Raw genomic sequence first — 26905 nt, 5'->3', positions numbered from 1 at the left:
ATTTCGGTATGGGAAGGAGAAGGAAATGGGGAAGACATAGGTGGAGAAGTACCTGGTCACCAAATACGGATAAAGCCATTTTAAGCAACGCTTCGATTCCGAATGGTTATCTTTCACAACTTTCACCAAGGCGATACTGAAAGTATTTACCACCATGTGCGACTCTTTGTATGAATACAATAATTATTCTCAACACTTTCCCTCTCATATCCTTGTCACGATCGTTTACCAAATGAGACTTCAAAGTAATGATGTCTTCAAAGGCAATATCTACAAGACGCTAATAAAATAAATAACCCCGATTCTAGATCATCAAAGCATAAGGAACACTGCAAATATTCCTGGGATTTTCCCCTTTTATTCTTAATATTAGTTCTACTATGGTAATTAGTACAATATTACAAATGCATTATAAATAAATAATTGCAAATGCATTCTGCCACTTGTATTGCAGTAAATTCAAATCTCCCAGTGGAAATGGGCTTCTACTACGTCACGATTATCTAGCCAATCACCCATCAACATAAATATACCCCCATCATAGACATATCTGTGACCCCCATCCATCCCCATCAATCACCGCTCTATCCCCTCGACATAAATGTTTGGTGTTGTCTGTTGTCACGGAAACGGATGGCTGATGATCGGTGTTGCCATGCAATAAAAAAGTAAAGGTAGTTACACACGAGGTGCATAATATGAAAATATGTATCTCTCTATGCTCTTGAGACAGATATTGCGAATGTCGGCGCCAAGGCTTGGCCAATGTGGTATTTTCACAAACTATGAATACCGTTAAAAATATGTGGAAGATTTAAAGTTTATTTTCTCATTACGATTACTAAATCACAACGATTTTAGTGATTTTAAAATTTTCATTCATAATTGATTTAAAAAAAAAGGATCCAAAACCTCACATTCCGAAACAGATCCAACTGGATACAAAGTCATTTCCGCATCACATATAATAACCGCCACTGGCTGGTAAAATCGCTGTCACCACCGTCGCCTGGCGGCAACGCCGCCGAATTCACAAATAAAAACAATCACATCGTTTAGGAGGCAAATTGGAAATGGAAAATTTAAAATTCATATACAAACAATATTCTAGAACATAAAAAAATTAAAAATAAATACCTTCATTATCGTATTTTTTTCGGAATAAAAATTAAATAATGAAAATACCCTATGACGCACTATTCCCCCTTCCCGTTGCTCCGTGCCCCTCCCCCCTCAGCCTTGCAAGTCTTCAGTAGTATAAATAGCTTCTCATTGTAGCGTGCACATAATCCTATCTTCGCTATGAGAGATATTTATTTCCGTCAAGTAGTTCCATGGTAGGAGCCCTATATTGTGCAGAAAAATATGTATGATTATTACACCCCTCGTGTGTTTTTTCATCTTTATGTTTTCGGGAGGAAAAAACATATCAATTTAAAAAATATATATTAACTGGTTTATTATTTTAGTAATGTAGCATCATGTTTTTAAGCTTAGGAATTCATACTATTTGTACTGCGCCCTTAAAGTTATTTTTCACAAAAACAGCACTGTACAAATTCCAAATATTTTTTTTTACTGGCAGCCCTAACTTTTTATTCTACGCACGCGTCTTGCATTCATCTGAAGTGAGATACTTAACAAACAAATTGGGCATCCGAATAAAAAAGTATAAAACATTTTGTAGATATCTTTAATCAATGCTATCACCTCTATCGACTTTTTTACAAGATTTTTTAAAAATTCCACCAATCGAAAAGAAAGCGGAGGAAAAGGCGGCTAAAATGTGAAATTCTTACAAACTTTATAAGAGTGGTATCATTGCTTTAAAACGAAAACGCCGCTAAAACCAAAGCTATCGTCGAGGCGGCTCCCTTTGAAAAATATCGCTGGAATGATCAATTTTTATAGTAAACGTAGTAAACAGTGGTTGTATGGTGGTTGTTTTGATTTGAAGTGCTCAGATGTGCGTTGGGTTATCAGTTCGTGCAGTTTAAATTGAATTATCACAACAGTTTTTATACGCAAATAGCATCTTATCGCTGCTTTCATCAAGTAACCGGTTTTCAGTGAGTTTTATTTTAGTTTCTTGAACATTATTGTGAAACTGTCCTTGAGAGTTATTTTGTTTTTCTATTTCTTGTATTTTGACATCGTAGCTAAAATTGAATAATATTTCAAATTACGTGCCAAAATCTAACCCGTTAACGGAACTGAAATTTTGAAAAATTAAAAAAAAATACTCTGAGTATTGACGATTAAGTATTAATGTGTTTATTTTAAATACGTAGGTAACATTAATTTTATCTACGTTTATTTTGTCAGATAATAATATTATGTTTTCAATTAGTTCATCAATTTGTTTATTATTGTGGGCTGTTATTATTGTAGGTTGTACGTGAATAAATTCATCACCACATCGAAAAACGATAATTTATTCTGCTGGAGTGCAAAACAATAACATCGGATTGTAGATTTTCAATTCGTTTAAATTAATACAATGTGTTATTCCTCATGGTTTTTATTTTATTTTTTATTATTTAGTGAGTTAGTTTATACATTTGAATATAAACTAATATAAACAAGATCATATTTCATTTTGTAATTTTAATATTTTTACAATAAATATAACATTTCTTTTTAAATACATTCATTCTTCAGACTTTCAGGCATTTCATCATACATTTTTAGTCCTTTGTACATTAGGCAGTTCTGTGATTTTGTTTTTTTCATATGTGGCAATCTAATCCTATTTACATTTCTGGTTTCGTAATTATGAACATCTCTATTAAAAACAATTTCATCCTTAAAATATTTTGGCATTTGGTTGTTCATGATTTTATGTACAAAAATTAACACATTAAATAATAGTCTCTTTTTTATAGAAATCCAATTTAGCTGTTCTCTCATTTGATCTATGCTTGCGTATTTTCCTTTTCCTAGTATACATCTCATAGCTCTATTCTGTATAACATCTAGCTTGTTCAAGTTTCCTTCATTGGCCAAATACAACATAGTAGAGCAATAATCTAAATGTGGAGCAACTATAGTTTTATAAATCAGCTCTGTAGTGTTTCCATTTAGTTTATTTCTTAATCTTCTAAGAAAATTGACTTTTTTAGATACCTTCTTTAGCACATATTCAAAATTTGCTGCGAAATTTAGTTTTGAATCTAGTATCACACCCAGGTACTTAATTTCATTTACTTTTTCAATTTTTTCGCCGTTAATTGTCAATTTTAACTCTGTGTTATGCGTTTTGTTGCCTATTTCCATATATTTTGTTTTGTTGACATTCAGTTTTAATTTTTTTAATTTCAGCCATTTCGCTATATTTTGTAGGTCTTCATTTAATTTATTGATTGCATCTATGTATTCTTCACATGAAATATAGATTAATGTATCGTCTGCAAATAATCTAATTTTGCAATGTTTTATGGTTTTAATTATGTCATTAATGTAAATAATGAATAGAATTGGACCTAATACCGACCCTTGTGGAACACCGAGGTTGTTTTCTATCGGTTCTGATTCTGAGCTTTCCACTTTTGTTACCTGTTTTCTTTCATGGAGATATTCTTTGAAAAGATTTAGAGCTACTTCAGAAAGACCTATATCTTCTAATTTTTTCCAAAAGTTTTTTCCTTTCTATCGTTTCAAATGCTCTTTTAAAATCTAAAAATGTGGCAATGGTGATTTTTTTATTATCTGTTTCTTTCTTCCATGTATTAATCACAATGTTTATTGCAGCTTCACAAGAGTTATTATTACGGAATCCTGATTGTTCGTCACATAATATATGATGTTTTTCCAAATACTCAACGAGTTGTTTCTTTATTACAATTTCTAGTACCTGTTCGTATTTTGGTAACATATTTATAGGTCTAAATTCTTCACATTTTCTGGTATTAACAACTTTCGGAATCGGGATCACAATAGATGTTTTCCATGTGTTTGGAAATTTTCCACTTCTTAACGATTCATTTATTATGTTCAGTAGATGAGGTCCTATCACTGGCATTGCATCCCTTAAAACTGTAAAGCTTATTCCATCTGGACTCTCTTTTGATTTGGTGCTGTTTAGAATCTGTAAAAGATATGTTTCATCAATCTCTTTAAACACAAGTTTTTCTCGGTTTAGGGGAACATTTCTCACGCGGTTGTCTTCCTTCAGTATTGGTATACTCTGATGTAATTCCGTTATGCTGTTTACAAAATATTTGTTGAAGCAGTTCTGTATGCTACCCTGTATCTGATGTGAAAATTCAATGTCATGTTTCATCCCTTTATCTTCAGTTTGCATTAATCCTTTTATGGTTTTCCACATTTTTTTAGTGTCTCCTTTTTCACAGATAATTTTATTTTTGAAGTAATCGTTCTTACAAACTTTCAGTTGTTTTGAGTATTTATTTCTTGCATTTTTGAATGCTTTCCAGTCTTGTGAGTTTCTTGAGATTTTTGCAATTTTGTACAGTCTATCTCTTTCATATTGTATTGATTGTAGTTCTATGTTATACCATTTATTTTTTCCTCTTATTTTAGTAGTTTGGATTGGTATTAACTGGTCGATTACTTCTTGAAGGTTATTTATTAATGATTTAGCCTTTTCATTAAATTCCATTTGATGAAGTTTATTCATATCACCCAGAAGTTCAATTAACCTTTCACTGTTATATTTTTTATAATTTCTGTATTTTATTACTTTGCTGGTTTTCGTATTAGTTCTTTTTGTGTTATCTGTAATGTGGATAAGGTTATGGTCGGTTATTTTTGGCTCATCTAGAACTTTTACATTCAAATCTAATCTGTTGGATATGACAAGGTCAATTAACGTCCTGGATTTATCCGTTATTCGTGTCTCACTTTTAACAAGTTGTTTCATTCCCGATGCTTGCATAATTTTTTTAAGTCTTTTAGTATATGTATCATTCAAATTTTTGAAATTTATATTAAAGTCACCAGTTAGGATATTATCTTCTTCCTCTTCTAGGTTTTGGGTGCACCAGTTCTCTATAAATGATAAAAAGTCTTTTTTACTTGCATTTGGAGAATGGTAAATTACTCCGTATACTCCTTTCTTATATCCAGAAGTTATCCTGATCGCTAGTATCCAGCAGTTCTTTTCGTATTTTGTGTTAGAAATAACTTCAAATATTATGTCTTTTTTGATAATTATTATTGCTCCCCCTGTGTGTCTACTGTAGGAATCACTGTAGGTTGGAATAATTAAACCATATTTACAATACTTGACTCTAGTTTAGAGACCATCTCTCGTTTGTTTTTCAACAACTCGATAGTGAAATGTATTCACTTAGAGAAATTCAAGTGAGATTCAAGATAGATTTTTTTACCGAGAATTCGAAAATACTAAAGAAATAAATGGTCAATTTTTCATTATTGAAGACAATATTAGCGATTCTTAAACGAAAATTAGAGGGATCTTTTCAAAAGTTAAATTTTGAACTTTGAATAAAAATGGAATTGACGTAAATCGTTATTTCTTGAAGTAATTAAGTTGAAACGAAGTATTTCCAATCTGTGTCTATTGAAAGTGCGGTCGTTTAGGAAAAAAGAACCTTTTTTATTTATTTTTTGGAATAACTGAATGAGTAAAACCTCAAATTGTAATATTTAATTATTGAAGACAGAATTTAAACGAAAATTTGGCACAGAAAACGATGCGGTCACATTTAGGAGATGAACCCAGGTCCCTTGCCTTGCCGGGACGCAGCGAAAAATAGAAGAAAAATCAGATACGATATGTGACCGTATGTGTCCTAGATTTTTACTTATGAAGTTATTTTTTTACTGCTGAATTATATTTTAAATTCACAATTTAAAATATAATTCAGCAATATTTCTTTCATTATTACACTTTTAAAATAATATCATAATTCTCTAAAATAATATTAGATATCGTTTTTTTCTGCTTTCTTCTTTTTTTCTCTCCTCTTTTTTTTTCTATTATTTTTTTACAGCAATTGTCTGTAAACTGTATTTTATTTTTCTTTGTTTAAAATATGTTAAAATAGTAATTAATTACGTTCCCCAGCTCTTTAACACAAGCGTTTGCTCAAAGAAAAGGTGTGTTACTTTACTCTTTCTGATATTTAAAAAAAAAACAACTTTGTAATATGTATACATTATAACTGTACCTATTTAACCAATAAACCAAAAAAAAAACTTTATAAGTAAAATCTCAAATTGTAATATTTAATTATTGAAGACAATATTAGCGATGATACAGAAAAATCAGATACGATATGTGACCGTATGTGTCCTAGATTTTTCTCTGAATATCGTGATGGAACCTAATTTCAATTTAACATGTAAGTAATACACACGTTAAATTAAATCACTTATTATATTTATTCCCATGATAATTTTGTTTAGTTTTCGGATTTCTTAGCATTGTTGTATTCTATTTACTTGCCCTAGAAACCTGAACAAACACAGCAGAACAAACATACTAACGTTGACAACTTAGGATTTCGTATTTTTAAACTACGATTCTCTTTAAATTCTCACATAAAAATCTTAAAATAAACAATTAACAACTAGACTCTTTCGACACCAACTTTTCACCACAGATAATAATATTACGCATTAGTGTGGTTTTATGTTATGTCTATGTTGTAACTCATTCTTAACTCAATTAAATATCTCGAAAGAGATAAGTATCTACCTAAACTCAGCTATCCTTAGGAGACATATACCATGGCCGACTTTTTTGTAGGCCTTTTTAAGATATACTATTCCATAGTAGGTAAATTATTTTGATATATCTCATAGGTTTTAGCCAGCTTTAGCAATGTAAGCGCCCGAAAAAAAATTGTTACGACTTGATTACAATACATCAAATTTTCTCTACTTTCTATAAATATAATATGCTTGTATTATATACATAAACCTTCCGGAAGAAATTTTCTAAATGATAGTTAAAACGTTATCAAAATTCGTTGCGTAGTTTAGAAGAATAAAGCCCACAAACTTTATTTTTTACTATTTAGAGAATTTTAAAGAAAACCTCTGTACATTTGCCCAGTTGAAAAATTGATTATATTTAACAGAAAAATCTCAAAGTATGCTCCGAAAATTATAAAAAAAACTCATCCGGTTCTAGGTATGAACAAACTCAAAGTGTTTCTTTAAATGCTAGTTTCATTTTTATATTATTAACATAGAAAGATATTTTATACTAGCTGACGTGTACCCGGCGTCGCTTGGGGACTTATAAATGGTTAGGGGTAAAGTTTTGAGGTTATGAGATCATTTTAAGATATAAAATTCCGTAGTACATTATTTTGATGTATCTCATAGGTTTTAGCCAGCCTTAGCGATGTAAGCGCCCGAAAATAATCTTTTACGACTTGATCACAAAACATCGACTTTTCACTACTTTCTATACAGGGTGTATCGGCACGTACCCGACAAACTTTAACCAGCTATTCCTTAGCATATTTGGAGTAGAAAATCTTATGTGCACTTTGCTGTCCGGTAACGTTTTTTTAAAATAAAAAATTTACTATTCATATTTTCACCACATGTCACCACTGTTTTATCCTTTGTCAAAGTTTGAAAACCCATCTGGCAAATATTTTATTCGAATTCCGTTGAATAATGCACGTGTGTACCTATATTGGCGCACTTCTACAATCACAACGAAATGGCACGGCACCATTCGTCTCATTTTAACTATTATTATTTAGTGTGTGCGAAAGAGCGAAGACGCTTTTTGTCATACTTGCTTATAACAGCTGTTGAACACGAAACGCAATGCCAATGACAGTGATGTAGTGTGGAAATTTTAAATTTTTTTGTTTTTAATTGAAAAAAAAATGCTACCGGACAGCAAAGTGCCCATAACATTTTTTACTCCAAATGTGCTAAGGAATAGCTGGTTAAAGTTTGTCGGGTTAGTGCCGATACACCCTGTATATATAGTATGCATGTTTTATATACAGGATTTTCCAATAAGAGGTGTTATTTTGATATTCAAAGAAACTTTTCCCGTAAAAGATCAATGGTTTCGTTGCTTGTGTGGCAAGTAGCGCCGTCTTGTTGAAAGTAAACGTTGTCCAGATCAATACCATCCAATTCGGGCCATAAAAAATCACTAATCATCTCTCGATAGCGCCATCCATTCACGGTAACTGTAGCTTCAGCCTCATTTTCGAAAAAGTAAGGTCCAATGACTCCGCCGGACCATAAACAGTCACACGTCGAGGATAGAGAGGCTTTTCAACAATAACTCTTGGGTTTTCCGAGCCCCAGATGCGAAAATTTTGCTTGTTGACGAAGCCACCGAGGTGGAAATGGGCCTCATCACTCAAGATGATTTGCATTTGATTCACTCAAGTGAATTTTAATAATTTCATAGCGTTGTTGAAGCGTGTATTGTTACATTTTTATTGATGGCGTAGTTTCTACTTGTCAAATGTTAAAAAATGACATCTTCAAAAGTAACATCTATCGAAATAGCGGGATATTCAAATTAACACCTCTTATTGGAAAACCCTGTACTATTTAAAGATTGTGACTTTTCAATGGTAAATTACTCAATATTAGCGGTGGACTTTAAATAAATAGTGTACATACCTACATATATAAAATGGTGAACTTTAAATTTAGTTTGACTTTAAAAGAAAAATAAACAAGTTTTAAGACAACAAATAATTATAAGCAATAATTAGTCGCCAGAAATATCAATACAAATTGAAAATTATTTCCAGCCCGCCAAATGATTCAATATGTAACCTCAATCAACAATTACTGCTTATTATATTTTTTCCGAAATTTATTTATTTGTTATATTTGAGCCGACATAGCTCAGAGGTTTCAGAGCACCTGACTGGACATCAGAAGGCACGGGTTCAATTCCCGTCGGCGGCATTTATTTTTACTCGGGAGATATTTTCAATTAATCACACACAACCACAAATTTTAACTTCCCTACATAGAAGGCGGTCTGTGGCAGGACAACGTCTTCTATTAGAAAATGCAAGTGGTTGAGTTAAATTCTAACTGGTTTATAATCTTAATATATAAAAAATCATCTCATGCTCAATAAAACTCGAAAAGTAGTCAAGTAGTATTTCAAAGTTTGTTCTTATTAGTGTTTAGAGATGTTTAAATGGTAGAAGAATTCTGGGATTCCCGAGGAATACTTAACACAATATCTCTGCACTGGAATGAGATACAGAGTGGAATTAATGTCGTTGTAATATAGTTTTTAAGGCGATCTCATATTCCAGGTGACCTTCGAATTCGGAAGGGGCGCGGCCTATTGGGGTTGGTTATAGAAAACTTGAGAACCAATCAGAGAAAGCCGAACGCCAGATTTATATCTACCCAGTTACGCCCATAAACGCACACTGGTAAAATTTAGGATTTTAGAAAAGGTAGAAAAATTCGAGAACACATTAACAACCTCAAAACTTTACTCCAAACCATTCACAACCCCGAACAACGCTGGGTACACGTCAGCTGGTTATTTTAAAAAACATTTATATTTATCGCATGTTTAGAATAACACTACTTACCTGCTACTAACCGGTCTCGTCCTATGAAACATGATCCTCGCACTTCATATGTACGGTTTCTTTTGATATCATATGACAATTTTATATCTTCAATCGGGACTGGACCCCTAAAACCTGTATACCTGTCCTTAGAGTTTATTTGGATTGTTTATAAGTTTATTATTTTAAGATGTCTTGCTTTTAATTAATAAATAAAATAAAATAAATATATGTCACCTGTGACAGGTAAAAACATGATGTTTTTTAAAAGTACTATTGTCCCTTTATCTGCACAGACAGACTGATCTACAGCAAGGTTACAGCTAGTTATCACAATATAGAGATGTGAAGACAATTTTCCCAATCATCTAATCTTATAATTTTATTTCCCAAGATAATTAAATTTAGATCGTGCTGATATTGTTATGTCTGGACGCCGCGTGGCTTTTTGCTACGCAGTTATTTTCTTGACCTTGTCTTCCAACATGATATTAGCTACAAAACATATAAACGCGTTAATATATTATGTACTGCTGACATAATGTGGATTTTGTTATGTTTTCCTGGGGGCCGGACTTACCTTTTCAAATATTAAACTAAGGACGGGTTGTTTCGGAGAATTTGAACAATTCATCAAATTTCAACGTTCATTTTCAAGTTCTGTGAAAGATTTTTTCAAGTTCTGTTTTTATTTCAGTTTTGTCAAGCAACCAGCCTATAATGATATAATAACAGAACTTGAATTGGACTTTCACAGAACCCGAAAATGAACGTTGAAATTTGATGAATTGTTCAAATTCTCCGAAACAACCCGTCCTGAGTATTCTAAGAACGGGTTGTTTCGGTGAATTTGAACAATTCATCAAATTTCAACGTTCATTTTCGGGTTCTGTGAAAGACTTATTCAAGTTCTGTTTTTATATCATTGTAGGCAAAACTGAAATAAAAACAGAACTTGAAAAAGTCTTTCACAGAACTTGAAAATGAACGTTGAAATTGGATGAATTGTTCAGATTCTCCGAAACAACCCATCCTTAGTGTGTGGCAATCTGTACGGGCTGTGTAACTCAATCATAACCTACGGTTGCATTGGGTGGGGTGGTGCAGGAAGAACAACATTAAACCCGTTATTGAAGGCACACAAATCTATTTTACGTGTTATTATGAAGAAACTTTTCAGATATTCGAGTGACGCTCTCTTCAAGGAATTTAATGTACTAGATGTCCGACAGTGCTATATAAAAAATGTACTCCACGTTCATAAAAATAAAAACAAAATGAAAACAGCCGAACACAAACATCAAACCAGAAGTAAGGGAAGGAATGACCTTTCCGTTCCAACAAGCAACAGAGCGGCTTATCAAAAAATATTCTCATATCTCGGTCCTAAAATATATAATAAAATCCCCTCTCAGCTGAAACTGTGTGAATTGTCATCCTTCGGTCCAAGAGTGACAAAATGGTTGTTGGATCTAGGCAGGACTGATTCCGAAATGATACTAAAAAATGTAATTTGAAATCACGAACGCCTCTATGTATCTTTATGTATCTTTTTATGTATCTTCGTTTTAACATACTTATTTTAGCTAGTCTTAAATCCTGTATTCGTCTAGGATAACTTGAAACCTGTAAATTTGACTGTCCTGAAACCTTACTAATTAATATAAGTTTCAAAAATAAAATGTTATCAGATTATACGTTAAAAAGCGTTAGTATTAATAACACTTAGCTGCAACGATTTCAAGCTTCCTATGATAAATTTATCGATAATATTAATTATAAAGGTTTTAAAATGTTCAATGTACTCCATTTAAATGTTAATGCCTGGTAGGAAGCGTTCAAAGATGGTTTGAAAGAGAGATATGTAAATACGAATGTTAGAGGGAGCGCGCTAATATATAAAAAAAACGATAAAGGTGAAAATATTTAATACCACACTGCTCGTTTGAAATAGAGCAAAAATCTCTCGACAACTGCATTAGTTGCATTTAAAGATACACTGTGATTTTTTTCATGCCCAAAACATAAAATAACAGAACCAAACGTGTTTTTAATAATATTCCTAACTTAATTTGCAACATTTTTCTATCGAGGGAATTTCATATAATTACCGTTTCGGCGTAACAAATGTATAGGATATTTTCTTCAAAAATGACATACCTATATATTTTTTTTTTCTTAAAAAGATGAAGAGAAATACATTATAAATTAGTAGAAATTGGGAATGCAGGGTTTAATATGCTAGGTTACGTTAATTTTCGGAGCTTACTTCGTGATTTTTTTCAATTATAACAAATGTATAGATATTATTTTCAAAAATATATTTTTTTTGTGAAGTTCCGGTACATATATGAAAAAAATGATCGTCTGCTGACAAGGCCAAGATGTGTTCTACTTGCAGTATTTAATTAAGGCAATGCCGTAGTAATGCAAAATCATGTGTTTTTGGTTTGAAAATTTGGTCGCCTAGAAATGTTTCAGATGCTTTAATGAAATACTGCGAGTAGAATACATCTTGGCCTTTGAAATAATCGAGTATTTTTTAAGGCCAGATAAAATAATGTAAAGGCCTATGAAAACTGCTTTAAAGTTCAAAATCTCCTACTTACGAACCCATTTTCGGTTATGATTTTATTGTATGATGTGGCAAATTAAGTTATTTATAAAATGATCAAAAAAAAATTAAATTTTATGCCTGAACATCCACAAAATAAAATAAAAGGCACTTTTTGGCCATGTTTTTTTCTTGCATAAATCAAAACAGGCGGATGCTGTTAAGCGGGAATTTAAACCTTATCGCCATCTACGTAATGGTTGTTATTGATAGCGGCTCAATTTAAAATATTACACGACGTAGTGCATCGCCTTAAAGTATCTGTAGTATTTCTAAGCAATCAAATGTTCAAACCAAAAACACTTGATTTTGCATTACTTGATATTGGATCGCCTTAAAGAGTTAACGAGAAACTCCGTAGAAATTGGGTATGCGGGGTTAACATTTTTATGAATCATCATTATCTCCGGCAATATGCGGTTTGAGGCGTGACACACGATAAACCAATCAAATATTTGTGGAAATTAAAGAGAAAGAAACCAAAAAGATAACATGGAGGTTTTCAATAAAATCAAGAAAAAAATATGAAGGTGTGAATACACACTGTATACGTGTACGTTCACTGAGTATACAGGGGCCTAGACACTGATCTCTAATAGTCACGACGCCTACGGTGAGCTATTTTGTTCAAATATAATTTATTTGGTTAATCAAGTTCTTGTTATTTTTAGATGTTGATATTTTTGATAAAATTCCGCTACAGTTCGAAACAAAACTAAATTACGAAAATAATAATAAAAACTTGAACAATGATTTCGATAGTGTCATTATAATGTGAAAAAGTTATTGTATTTATGTTTTTAATGGAAAAAGGGAGTTCAAGCAAAACAATACTTGATTTGGTTGTTTACTAAATTTGATACCAAAGATAATGCTGTTTTACTTAGAGGACCTAGGGCAAGAAAGGAAAGAGGAAAAGGTTCTGAGAAGGTAAAAGGTATGAGGGTTGGGTAGGACTAGGGAATGCAATCCCGGTATACCGGGATCCCGAAATACCGAGATCCCGCAGACATTTTGCGGGATCCCGCTGGACTGGCGGGATTACAGAGAAGCTTCTACAACTGCATCGACGTCCAGTTCTTCCACATCGGCTCATTGTGAACCTCAACCATCAACAAATAAAATCACTGACCATTTTTCAAGCGAAAACATACCGTCGAAAAGAGGGTATCACGAATGGTGTCTAAAGATGGTTTACCATTCCGAGTTTTCTGTACCTCGTCGGATTTGCGAGATCTTTTTAAAGCCGGGGTTTTAACTTACCAACATCGTCCAATTTAATCAAATTAATGGTTATGAATTACGGCAAGACACTAAAAATGATGGTTATTCAAGATCTTTTAAAGCTGAAAGAGAGCAACTACAGATTTACCCTCACTTACTCTGAATTACTTCGAGTCCGGTGGATTAAAAGGCACATACCTTCAATTCACTTACAATGCGCTAATGACTATTGTGCCAACCAGCGTGGAAGCTGAACGAGCTTTTTCAGCCGCTGCAGCTGGCTACCTTGTGTCCAATATCAGAAGCCGTTTATCAGATGACACAATTAATACTTTAACTTTTTTACGAAGCTATTTCCAAAATAATGTTTAGTTAAACTTATGATTTATGATGCTCATTGTACAAGAATATTGTTTATCGTGTGAACGTTATTATTTAAATTTAAGTTTCAGTTCAATTTCAGTTTCAGTGCCGGCAATCCGGCGTTTATTTTATTTTCATTTGGGTACATAGATTTCTTTTACCCACCTCACTAGACAAAGTCTGTTCCGAGGTGGGTATGTTATGTAAATGTATGTCTTATCTTATTCTTTGCCAATTTATGACTTAGGGCGGCTTGCACCAACTATCGCAAATTTTATCTGAAATTGTATTTAACTAAACGTATTTAAGACCCTAAAAGGGCGGCTTGCACCATAAGTTAAATTTGATTTAAATATAATTTTAAACACATTATTTGATTTAAGTCGACTTGGCGTCTTGCACCACAAAATTTAAGTCGTTAAATGCGTTTAAAGAACTGTCAAAGTTAAATACCCAAAAGCGGCCGTTTAACCGAGTTAAACGTGTTTAGCCCCACTCTAAACAGTACTGTCAAAATTTTTTTAGGTTCTTCGATTTCTGATTGTGGTTAAAATCTATCTCATTTTAATTTGTATTCACAGTGAACATTTGGGATTTGTATTCTCACGATGATGAAGAAATTATGGAAATTATAAATAAATTATACTTATATATATAAGTAGACCGTTTATAGTCAGAGAAGTAAACACAAGAACAAATTTATTTGAAACACTCAGTGCCAAGAAGTTTCAAAGAAGATTTCGTCTCAGTAAAGAAACGACACCATTATTAGTGCAAGAAATTGAACCTCAGTTAAAATTCAACGCCAATAAAAACATCAGCGAGGTGCTCGTCACTGGAGCTAACGCTCCTTATCGAGGAGTACTTTGCAAGGTTGTAAACTTCTAATCATACCTACAGCATTCTTATAATACTTTAAAACAATATAGTATGTAAAAGAAATAAAAAACAAAATTACTCGGATAATTGTTTTATTTTTAATTCCAACAACATAAGCTCTTTTTGTCTTATTTCATCATTATGTCTATTTGCTTTAACTTTTTCTTCATAAAATAAATGAAAACACTATTACCACACACACAATCACAAAATATTTTGACACTTCAAGCAAAATGAAACATCGTAGCTGTTTTATTTACGCGTTAATGGCGGTAACCACGCGGTAACTGTTTTACCGACGCGTTAAACACGTTTAACTAAAATTGCCACCGAACTGCGTGGTGCAGGACGCAACTAAACGCATTTAAGTTAAATGTATTTAGGGTCTTAAATACGTTTAGTTAAATACAATTTAAGATAAAATTTGCGATAGTTGGTGCAAGTCGCCCTAAATACATTTAACTTAAATGCGTTTAGTTGCGTCCTGCACCACGCAGTTCGGTGGCAATTTTAGTTAAACGTGTTTAACGCGTCGGTAAAACAGTTACCGCGTGGTTACCGCCATTAACGCGTAAATAAAACAGCTACAATGTTTCATTTTACTTGAAGTGTCAAAATATTATGTGATTGTGTGTGTGGTTTAATAGTGTTTTCATTTATTTTATGAAGAAAAAGTTAAAGCAAATAGACATAATGATGAAATAAGACAAAAAGAGCTTCTGTTGTTGGAATTAAAAATAAAACAATTATCCGAGTAATTTTGTTTTTTATTTCTTTTACATACTATATTGTTTTAAAGTATTATAAGAATGCTGTAGGTATGATTAGAAGTTTACAACCTTGCAAAGTACTCCTCGATAAGGAGCGTTAGCTCCAAGTGACGAGCACCTCGCTGATGTTTTTATTGGCGTTGAATTTTAACTGAGGTTCAATTTCTTGCACTAATAATGATGTCGTTTCTTTACTGAGACGATATCTTCTTTGAAACTTCTTGGCACTGAGTGTTTCAAATCAATTTGTTCTTGTGTTTACTTCTCTGACTATATTATAATTTATTTATAATTTCTATAATATAATTTCTTCATGATCGTCAGAATACAAATCCCAAATGTTCATTGTGAATACAAATTAAAATGAGATAGATTTTAACCACAATCAGAAATCGAAGAGATAACCTAAACAAAATTTGACAGTACTGCTTAGAGTAGAGCTAAACACGTTTAACTCGGTTAAACGGCCGCTTTTGGGTATTTAACTTTGACAGTTCTTTAAACGCATTTAACGACTTAAATTTTGTGGTGCAAGACGCCAAGTCGACTTAAATCAAATAATGTGTTTAAAATTATATTTAAATCAAATTTAACTTATGGTGCAAGCCGCCCTTAAACTTTACCTATGTCTAACTTAAGGAATACCTATTAATAAATCATTTAAAATGTCCCAAAGAACTTGGTTAAAGTGGTTAAGGTATAAATTTAAAAGTCTAAAAGCAAGGTTGGTAGATCGAGGTCTTTATAATACGATTGATTAGATATCTAAGTCCACTCTGCTGGATCCCGCAAATACCTGGATCCAGCGGGACTAAGATTGTTCAGTCCCGCAAATACCTGGATTGACATTTTCTTGCGGGATTGCATTCCCTAGGTAGGACGTATGAATCTATCCCTCTCAATGCGGAGCAAGGCGATGGGTCGAGAGAGAGCCCGGCTGGAGAGGTCAAAAGGTCTCCCTCAATCTGTCTCTCCCGATCCGACCCGCCACGCAGTAGGTGCGCAGACACAAGGGCCGCCAAGATCAACCTCACCCCATGAACCCGACACCCATGCTAAGAAGACACCAAACGTAGCGAACGACATCCGATCGAGCTGAAACTCAGCAGATAAACTCGTTGTCGACGACAACGCATTCTCATCAACTTTTGGCAAATTGCCTAAATGCTTTAGTTGCATTTAAAGATACACTGTGATTTTTTTCATGCCTATAACATATTAAATAACAGAATAAAACGTGTTTTTAATAATTTTCGGAGGAATCTATAGTATAAAATAAAGTCGCTATTTGCGTCTGTCTGTTTGTGCGCTAAGTTCTTCTAAACTAGACAACGGATTTTGATATGGTCTTCACAGTCGTTTAGAGTTTTATTCCGGGAGGTTTATATATAAAATACAATCATTTTATATTTATAGAAAGTAGAGAAAATTCGATGTTTTGTAATAAAGTCGTAAAAAAATATTTTCGTGCGCTTACATTACTAACGCTGGCTAAACCTTATGAGATACATCAAAATAATGTACTACGGAATTGTATATCTTAAAAAGGCCCACAGAAAAGTCCGCGATGGTATATGTCTATCTCTTAAGGATAACCCCTAGCAACGCTGGCAACACGTCAGTCAGCTAGTATTATACATATAATTAACGTTTCGGCATAACAAATTTAATGTATAGATATTATTTTCAAAAACGTTTTTGGAAGAGTTAACGAGAAACTTGTTATAAATTGGGTATACGGGTACAGGAAGCTATAAGCCAAACATGTGTATATTCTTGGTATACCTTATATTGTAGGTAATAGGCATTCAAATCGCTTGACAAACGGAGTCAAGAATCGTTCGATTTCAAGCAAAAAACTAGTTTTTATTTATTTTGTAATTTTTTTTATTTATTAATTTTTATTTTAGTAATTTGTACATTAAAGTTTACAAATGACTAATTAATTTTTACATTTTAATATTCTATGTTTTTTCTTGTTTTATATGGTTTCCAAACAACATCTTGAATTTTTCAATTGGGGCAGTCTTTAGGTTTTCCGGTAGCGCGTTATAGTATTTCATCCCTTTATAGAATATACTGTTCTGTGTAATCGCCTTGTCCTTTTTTGGTAGCCTGATTTCATTGCACGTCCTAGTTTTATGTTTGTGTATGTCCTTGTTGTATACAATTTTATTTGTATACAACAAGGAATTTTTTGTTTTCTTATAAATAATTTTATAAGAAAGCAAAAAAGTTAATCAAGTGAAACTGTGACAGATTATCTTAGCTATAATACTGTATTTTTTTAAAGCTGTTTCCTTTACACTTTTTATGGTTAAATTCAAGATACTAAACAATAACGTACAACAACATTTTTGACCAAAATACAACGAATAAAAAATAATGGATGCTCAAAATTGAATGATAACATATTGTTAAAACAGTAATTATTTAAAATCTTGCTTAGAATTAAAATTTGGCATAATGTTTCTTGAATGTTGCTTGGCGTAAATATAACCTTTTCTAGCTTTGTAACCAGCAACAGAAGAAGACGCCTCTGTGGTCAACTTCAGACACCTTTCCAGTACTTTCCACTAATTGTGTGTGGCAAGGAAATTTAGGAAAATCGAACCTTTTTACATTTCCTTCATCGCACAATTTAAGTAATTCGTCAGTTTGTACGTTGCTCAGGTGTGGAGGTTCTGTCAGAATTAAATCTGTGGCCTGCCAGCAGAGATGTGCTTTATTTCAAATAAATCCATTTCAAATGGAAATGCAAAATGGGTATTTTCCATTTTGCATTTTAAATGCTTTTCTAAAAACCATTTTGCATTTTGCATTTTAAATGCTTTTCTCAATGCATTTTCCATTTTAAATGCTTTTTGCAACATTCTTCCTACTATCTCCACTCATCTTTTTTTCAAAAGCCCCAAATATCAGTCGGTCCTCAACCTCGCTATGAGAGATAATTTACATTTGTCAAGTTGCTCCCTGGTAGGAGCCCTGGCAATTGAGTGATACCATTACAAAAAATACTGATTCAAATACTGGACATGGGGCCATGACGCACAGTGGGCTAAAAATCGCCTTTCATAGACATAAAGACTTGAGTTTTCAATGGTATTTTTTTTGGCTAGAAATGGATTCTGCTGATCATTACTATGCTATAAAATTTCATACGAAGCAATTGCGTGTACAAATGAAGGAGTTATCATTTTTTTAAGAAAAAATTGTATGGCACTGACATTAAAAATGAGGCTATCTCTGGAATCATAAGGTTGGCCATTCTATCCTTACACACAGATATACTACTATTTATTTGTATTTTTTGACATACTTCGTAATGTGGCGCAACTTGCGATTTTTTTTTTAAATCCTCAAGTTGAAATTTTTTTTATGTTGATGATTCATTTTAATGCTTAACATATGAGTATGCTTTGTCTAGTTTACTATATGTTATTTACACTGCAAGCCAAAACACTGTGCACAGTGGGCTGAAAATCGCTTTGTTAATAATGATAATAAAAATGTTAGATAGCAGTTTCTATGTTTTTACGTTAGCAACATTAGTCCCGCGCAAATTTTTTGTGGTTTCATAATCTGTAGTCGTGGTGTTTTTGGATTTACCATCATGTAATATGTTTGTTCTACATTGATGTTGATTAAATGACAAAATTGTTTAAAAAATATATTATTGTTTGACCTGAGAAACCATTTTTCATTTTCAATGCATTTTGAAAATAGGTATTTTGCATTTTGCATTTGAAATGGTTTTCTAAAAACCATTTTGCATTTTGCATTTTCAAATGGAAAAGTTTTGACCCATTTCCATTTTGCATTTCAAATGGTTTTGGGTACCCATTTTGCACATCTCTGCCTGCCAGTCAATTAATTCTATGCAGCTATTGCAGTTGAAATTAATTTTGGAATTATGAACTCTCTCACTCCTGAAGTTTGAAGGGCCCTATATTTAATGATCCTTCTACATCCTAGCTCCCTTATACATTAGAATAATGTTTTCCGGGTGTGCAAAATATGCGTTCTGTTGTGATCCCACTTTTGACACTGGATTGACTGGATGTTGTTGATGTCGAGCTAAGTGAGATCTAGTTTTTAGCTCCTTCTTCAAATTTTATTTTATTTTATTTATTTGGGAAAATCAACAGATTATTTACATATATAAGAATAAACTAAATAATAAAGATAAAATCCAATAACAGATTTTCACTTAAAATTATAATAATAATAAAGAATATTAAAAAAAACTAAGGGTTCTGTACCCGTGGCCTGAGAGATTTACAAAAAATACAATATTGTAAATAATAAATAAAAAATAATAACAGATCTAGGAACACAAATAAATTAAAATTTAAAGTTAACTGATATACTAATAAGCAGTTAATTTCAAAAATTTAAATTTAACTGATATACTAATAACCAGCTAAAATTCAAAACATAATGTATTGTAAAATTTCAACACAGCAGCAATCAATAAAAGCACTACACAATAGCAATAATAACAATATAATAAATGTATACCTACAACTAAATTGAACACATGCGTATAAATTGGAAGGTAAGTAACTGGAAAGGATTCAAAGCAACAACATGATAACTTCCAGTAGAATATTTAAAATTATTTAATAGTTATTACATATCTTTTAAAGGTTCTTAAATTACATGTGAATATGTCCATATCATTAAAATTCTTATTAAATATAGGTAATACAGGCTCTGAATATAAACGCATTTTGTCTGATATTAGTAGAACATTTATGGAGATGAAAAAGTGATTTTTCTCTAGTTCTAACGCTCGGGACTCTAAAATTAATTTCAGACAGAAGGGGAGAACAATCAATAAAGCCATTGATAATTTTATGGAGATATATTATATCTGCGGAGTCTCTTCTAGTTTTTAATGGCTTAAGTCCATAAAGGTCCATCGAGCTGTTTACGTCAAGGTTTGAATTTAATTTGAAATTTAGATGATGGACAAATTTTCTTTGGATGGCTTCAATGCGATTTATGTAAATATTATATTGAGGATTCTCCTATCTAGATATCTCCTGATATTTGTTAAGTGTGAAGAGGCTGCTTTTTGGGATGTGATCCACAATAAGTAAGTACTTTATTAAAGATGTAATCAAGTTTATTGAATTTACAACAATTTACAATTGACAAGTTTCAAAGTTACAATGGTTATGGTATAACAGTGAAAAGGTGAATTACCGTGATTCGTGAGTTTGTATGGCTTATATACTATTCAGTTTTATTGCGTGTCAGAATATCCTTGAATATTTGTGGTGAAATATAATATTTTACTGGGATGTGGTTTTATAGTCATATGCTTTACCTAAGTAGCTTAACTGCGAAGTTATTTAATTAGATCATCATTGATAATCCATATTGCACATTATTAGGTAAGCTAGGTACATTAGTATGTTGGAGTACATAACAGTTCCTCTGATTCACGGGGTCGACGATAGCTTTCAATTCTGCTGAAAGATATCTGGAAATGCTAACCATTTTCTAGAGATTACGGGCTCCATCTATACAAGAACTATTGCACTTTATGGTAAACCATGTTAGAGCATATACTCTCAAAATAAAGGTGGCCAATATCTGCAAATTTTCTGTTGGGTTTTCCGTTGCAACATATAGCCGTAATATTCTGTTTGCAGTTGTTAGCCACCTGGCATGAGACATTTTCCCTGGTTGTTTCCTTGCCAAATCTACAGTTATCATACCTTTTGACACAGCCAGACACATATTATATAAATAATTTTGGTCCGTGCTTAATTTTTCTGTTATATTTTTCAGTATGGATGATTGAATGGGAACAAACCGAATAATGTTCATGTTCTCACAATTGTTTCTTCCGATTGGTCCCGAGAAAGCTACAGGTCCGCTAGTCGGTCCATCTAATGAAGATAGCAGTTCATTGGCGTGCAGCTGGCAGATAAGCCATTGCAATGACTTTCCAAGTCTCTGTTCCATTCTTGAAATGATTCCATTTTTCCGGCCAGTGTTTGTATTTCTTCCGTCACAACCAACTGCAACAATTTTCTCCATTTGACGATTTTCCTCTTCCAAAAGAGAACATATGGCATTTTCGCTGTCTTAGCAGTACCAGATGATGGCGTAGCGTGTCCGAGATACACTGATCCTGGCTCCTGCACAAGCGTTATGTGTTATTCAACTTTTATTCGTCGATAAAATTTACTTCCTTTCTTGATAATAAACATTGTTTTGTCCTTGCGCCCATCGAAAAATAAACCTTCGATATTTCGTATATTTTGAGGAGATAATGTATCATGAGCCACTGCAGATTGACGATCTTCACTTAGCGCTGGTTCCTCATCAGAATCTGAAAAACTGTTGGAAAGAAGCGGAAGAAGAGTAGATGGTTTTTCTAAAGGTCGTGACTTATTCGGATTTACAATCCTTTGCGCCCTTGTATATTTTTTACGAAGTTTTTGCGTAGTGTTGAAATCGATATTCCCCATAATCATTAATCTTTGACTACGTTGATCCTCAAAAAAAAGACGTTCTTGTTGTCGGACTGACACATTTGCAGATGGAATAGTTTGTACATTTACAGGCTGCAATATCAAAAAGTTGTTGACCCTTCACGATGAATGCATCTAGTTTATTGATGTATGCTTGGGACTTGCTGGTACTTGTTTTTAATTTTTTCAATAGTTGTTTGTATTCAGTTTTGTAGGAAAAAACAAGGAATTGTATTCTTTGAAAAGAAATAATAGGAATTGAAGATTTCTGCCATATCTCAGTCAACACTTGGGATACCTTTGTGGAGATTTCTGCGGCAAATGGCTCTTTCAATGTTGTCAGCTTCATTTTATACCGCAACCACTCGTAATGCCTGATGACATCTTCATAACTTGGCAGAGTAGTCCACTTCATTTCTGCAGGAAACTTGTCGAAAATACTTAATTTGGTACATAATCTAGTGTGGACCCCCAGGGGTCGATATCGGCATGTTGGGGGTCTATGTCAGCGAGAAAAAAATTTGGGGGTCCACTAGATTCAAATGGGGGTACATACGAGCGGACCCCTATTTACCTCAAGTCAACATTTATAAACAATACAGACAACTGCAGCGGGCGACCATCGGGCGACTAACAACTTAAACTTGACAAAAAACAAACATCTTATTGTGGCAGGAGTAGGGGTACAGTGGTAGGAGAAAGAGGTGGTGGAGCAGACGAAAGGAAAGGGGAGATGTTCATTTGAGTCTTCAAATATCAAACCAAGTCCAATACTTGAAAATTAAAGCAAACTAAATGGATTTTTTTTATTTTTTTTTATCATTGACAGTTTGATAATGGCCTCAAAAGCCGAAACAGCTGTCACATTAAAAACTGTAAAAATAACAGAAATACTTGCAGAACTTAATAATTATTATAACATTATTAAATTTGATTTATTTTAAATTTATTTAAAAAATTAAATGGAGTTCTACGAATTAAACACCAAAACAATAAATAAACTAAATGGCAATGGAAAACGTTTTAGTGGATTTTTATCATTTTTTTGTTAATTTCGGTATTCTTGTAGATTTACTTGCATTAATAAAATTGATTTTTTTATTTAATTTATGTCAACTATACGCGGTTTTCAATAATAAACAAACGTTAAAAGGTTAAATTATTGTGAAGAAAATATTAATTACCATTATTTAAAAATACATGTTTTAGGTTTTTTTCTGTTTTTCAATGCATTTTAGTGAGCTAATAACCATTTTTTTAAAAATAATTTTAAATGTAGTTCTCATTTTCTTTGTAAGACGCAACTTTTGAGACATCATGCGTTTCTGAATTCAAAAGTTGAAATAATTGACACACCCTAATGTACACTCCTCTTCCATCCACAAGCAAATGCTTTTAATGCTAGAGAATTGTATACAACAAGGAATTTTTTGTTTTCTTATAAATAATTTTATAAGAAAGCAAAAAAGTTAATCAAGTGAAACTGTGACAGATTATCTTAGCTATAATACTGTATTTTTTTAAAGCTGTTTCCTTTACGCGTTCATACATCTCTATTGAAAAATTTTTTTTTTAGTAATTTACATTAATATTTTTTATTGAGTAATTTTTTTTATTGGTATTTTACTCAAGCGAAACCATAGAAAAACCTTTAATTTATCTTAAGCATATTTTTTGGTATTCATAATGTACACCAATTCGTTATAAAGATTCATAAAAATAATGATTTAGCATTAAGTCTTGCAGTTGTTCGTGTTATTTCTCAATGTTGTGAAGAAAAAATATTAGTATGTAGGTAATAGAATATTACTATAGTAGTTTTAGAGTAGATGAAAAAATTTATAGCTCAATAAAATATACTAATAAACAATAAAAAAAAATAATGACAATATGAATGCCCGGTGAACGGAGTACCTATAAATGGCGAAATGAGACATGATCAATGAGATAAGATCAACCTCACCCCATGAACCCGCAACCCCGCTAAGACACCAAACGTAACGGACCACTTGGAGTGACCTATGGCAGCGGTGTAGGTTATCCAATAAATATATATATACCCGCTTCCCAAATTGAAATCATTTAACAAAACATACAGGGTCTCCGGGGGTAAAGTGCACTAACTTCGGGGATTGATTTGAATACATGATTTTAGAAGTAGAAAATATAAATAACTTTTCGAAATACGAATTTACGTTTGCTGAAAGGTGCCGTTTCATTCTAAATACGCACAGGTTGTTTAAATAACCCAAACTAAGAACGTTATAACCTATTTCGTGCGTGTCCCCGACGTAAATAGTTGTTTCTGTTAATTACGAGTACTTCAATAATTTGGACGTATTTAGCAATAAGCGTAGAACGCGGAATTTACCGCGATTTCTAGTTTTGTTTTTCTATTTTCTATGTTATATTTGCGCCTACGATCCGGCACTGGTTTTTGTTTTACCCAGTTAGAAAAATCAATCATTTTGGCAGATTGAATTTACACGATAAGTAAACTGACAGTCATAAATATATATTTTAGGATTGTGGCATGTCTTGGATGCCAGAAACGTTTCAAAATGCCGCTATTTTAACATGCCGGATTTTGTGAATGTGTTTTTCGATGCAGTAAATCTATTGCTATTTCCGCCAGGCCAATATAAAGAGACAGAAAGTCAACTGTTCGGGAACGTTTTTATAGTCACAAGCTATAATAAATATAACACATTTTTTTTTGTATAATAGAACTTCGGAAAGAGTCGTAAAAGAAACACGCGCTATTTTTTTAAATTTTATTTTTTTATTAATTTAACTTTTAAATGTAATATTACAATTCAGGTTTTACTTAGCTTCTGTTTGCTATTTATACTACTCTAGCATTAAAAGCATTTGCTTGTGGATGGAAGAGGAGTGTACATTAGGGTGTGTCAATTATTTCAACTTTTGAATTCAGAAACGCATGATGTCTCAAAAGTTGCGTCTTACAAAGAAAATGAGAACTACATTTAAAATTATTTTTAAAAAAATGGTTATTAGCTCACTAAAATGCATTGAAAAACAGAAAAAAAACCTAAAACATGTATTTTTAAATAATGGTAATTAATATTTTCTTCACAATAATTTAACCTTTTAACGTTTGTTTATTATTGAAAACCGCGTATAGTTGACATAAATTAAATAAAAAAATCAATTTTATTAATGCAAGTAAATCTACAAGAATACCGAAATTAACAAAAAAATGATAAAAATCCACTAAAACGTTTTCCATTGCCATTTAGTTTATTTATTGTTTTGGTGTTTAATTCGTAGAACTCCATTTAATTTTTTAAATAAATTTAAAATAAATCAAATTTAATAATGTTATAATAATTATTAAGTTCTGCAAGTATTTCTGTTATTTTTACAGTTTTTAATGTGACAGCTGTTTCGGCTTTTGAGGCCATTATCAAACTGTCAATGATAAAAAAAAATAAAAAAAATCCATTTAGTTTGCTTTAATTTTCAAGTATTGGACTTGGTTTGATATTTGAAGACTCAAATGAACATCTCCCCTTTCCTTTCGTCTGCTCCACCACCTCTTTCTCCTACCACTGTACCCCTACTCCTGCCACAATAAGATGTTTGTTTTTTGTCAAGTTTAAGTTGTTAGTCGCCCGATGGTCGCCCGCTGCAGTTGTCTGTATTGTTTATAAATGTTGACTTGAGGTAAATAGGGGTCCGCTCGTATGTACCCCCATTTGAATCTAGTGGACCCCCAAATTTTTTTCTCGCTGACATAGACCCCCAACATGCCGATATCGACCCCTGGGGGTCCACACTAGATTATGTACCAAATTAAGTATTTTCGACAAGTTTCCTGCAGAAATGAAGTGGACTACTCTGCCAAGTTATGAAGATGTCATCAGGCATTACGAGTGGTTGCGGTATAAAATGAAGCTGACAACATTGAAAGAGCCATTTGCCGCAGAAATCTCCACAAAGGTATCCCAAGTGTTGACTGAGATATGGCAGAAATCTTCAATTCCTATTATTTCTTTTCAAAGAATACAATTCCTTGTTTTTTCCTACAAAACTGAATACAAACAACTATTGAAAAAATTAAAAACAAGTACCAGCAAGTCCCAAGCATACATCAATAAACTAGATGCATTCATCGTGAAGGGTCAACAACTTTTTGATATTGCAGCCTGTAAATGTACAAACTATTCCATCTGCAAATGTGTCAGTCCGACAACAAGAACGTCTTTTTTTTGAGGATCAACGTAGTCAAAGATTAATGATTATGGGGAATATCGATTTCAACACTACGCAAAAACTTCGTAAAAAATATACAAGGGCGCAAAGGATTGTAAATCCGAATAAGTCACGACCTTTAGAAAAACCATCTACTCTTCTTCCGCTTCTTTCCAACAGTTTTTCAGATTCTGATGAGGAACCAGCGCTAAGTGAAGATCGTCAATCTGCAGTGGCTCATGATACATTATCTCCTCAAAATATACGAAATATCGAAGGTTTATTTTTCGATGGGCGCAAGGACAAAACAATGTTTATTATCAAGAAAGGAAGTAAATTTTATCGACGAATAAAAGTTGAATAACACATAACGCTTGTGCAGGAGCCAGGATCAGTGTATCTCGGACACGCTACGCCATCATCTGGTACTGCTAAGACAGCGAAAATGCCATATGTTCTCTTTTGGAAGAGGAAAATCGTCAAATGGAGAAAATTGTTGCAGTTGGTTGTGACGGAAGAAATACAAACACTGGCCGGAAAAATGGAATCATTTCAAGAATGGAACAGAGACTTGGAAAGTCATTGCAATGGCTTATCTGCCAGCTGCACGCCAATGAACTGCTATCTTCATTAGATGGACCGACTAGCGGACCTGTAGCTTTCTCGGGACCAATCGGAAGAAACAATTGTGAGAACATGAACATTATTCGGTTTGTTCCCATTCAATCATCCATACTGAAAAATATAACAGAAAAATTAAGCACGGACCAAAATTATTTATATAATATGTGTCTGGCTGTGTCAAAAGGTATGATAACTGTAGATTTG

General features: G+C 32.7%; 1 protein-coding gene across 1 annotated transcript in view; it reads left to right on the top strand.

The window, feature by feature from the left end:
* Window positions 1-1818: 1818 nt before the first annotated feature.
* The window catches only part of KFase (kynurenine formamidase), a 38326-nt gene continuing 13239 nt past the window's right edge, over window positions 1819-26905 (top strand). Inside the window, exon 1 of the mRNA XM_089643263.1 lies at window positions 1819-2069. The gene's annotated coding sequence lies outside the window, so the exon portion shown is untranslated. The remainder of the gene's footprint in view (window positions 2070-26905) is intronic.

The sequence above is a fragment of the Hesperophylax consimilis genome, chromosome 19 (assembly GCF_061612785.1).
Source record: "Hesperophylax consimilis isolate HC1 chromosome 19, BYU_Hcon_1.0, whole genome shotgun sequence".
Lineage (NCBI taxonomy): Eukaryota > Metazoa > Arthropoda > Insecta > Trichoptera > Limnephilidae > Hesperophylax > Hesperophylax consimilis.
The sequence above is the reverse complement of the archived record's forward strand: the minus strand, read 5'-3'. Positions and strand labels throughout refer to the sequence as shown.